This window comes from Trachurus japonicus, chromosome 20, assembly GCF_045865225.1.
Source record: "Trachurus japonicus isolate A0001 chromosome 20, Traja_1.0".
NCBI lineage: Eukaryota > Metazoa > Chordata > Actinopteri > Carangiformes > Carangidae > Trachurus > Trachurus japonicus.
This window is the reverse complement of record NC_140926.1, coordinates 23,867,200-23,867,761: the sequence shown is the minus strand read 5'-3', so window position 1 is coordinate 23,867,761 and position 562 is coordinate 23,867,200.

Genomic DNA, 562 nt, shown 5'->3' with positions numbered 1-562 from the left:
TTTTTTGTCCTCCTGTGCGTTCTCCACTGATTCACATCAACAAAGGCCTGGACCACGTGACCTGCAGGAGACCACTCCCACGGAGACAGAGTCATATATCCCTGCATGCCTCCTGCTCGGCTCCACTCTGTAGGTTGCTCTAATTAAAAGCCTGCTGTTGCAGCTGTGTAATCCACCAACTCTCCAAACAAAGTCATTAGTCAAAGTCATCTGCATCAAGTAAAACACAAGTCAAAGCAGAAATCATTACACAGAGTACACACATTATACTGTTACTTCCTATCTCTATACATTAGTCATAGTGTAAATTTGCAGGGAACACAAGAGAAAAAAATATGTTACATGTTGCAGAATAATTATCACTCACCCACATGAACCAAACAATTCATTATTTATTCATGTATATGATTTAAAATGTTATGATCTGGTTGACTTCAGAACAGGAAGCTGTTCTAGATGATGGTGTCTGTAGAATACAAATATTACACATTAATCCCACTGTTGCACACTTAAAACAACACCCACACACACAATTCAAATGCTATAATTGTCACCAAAAGCC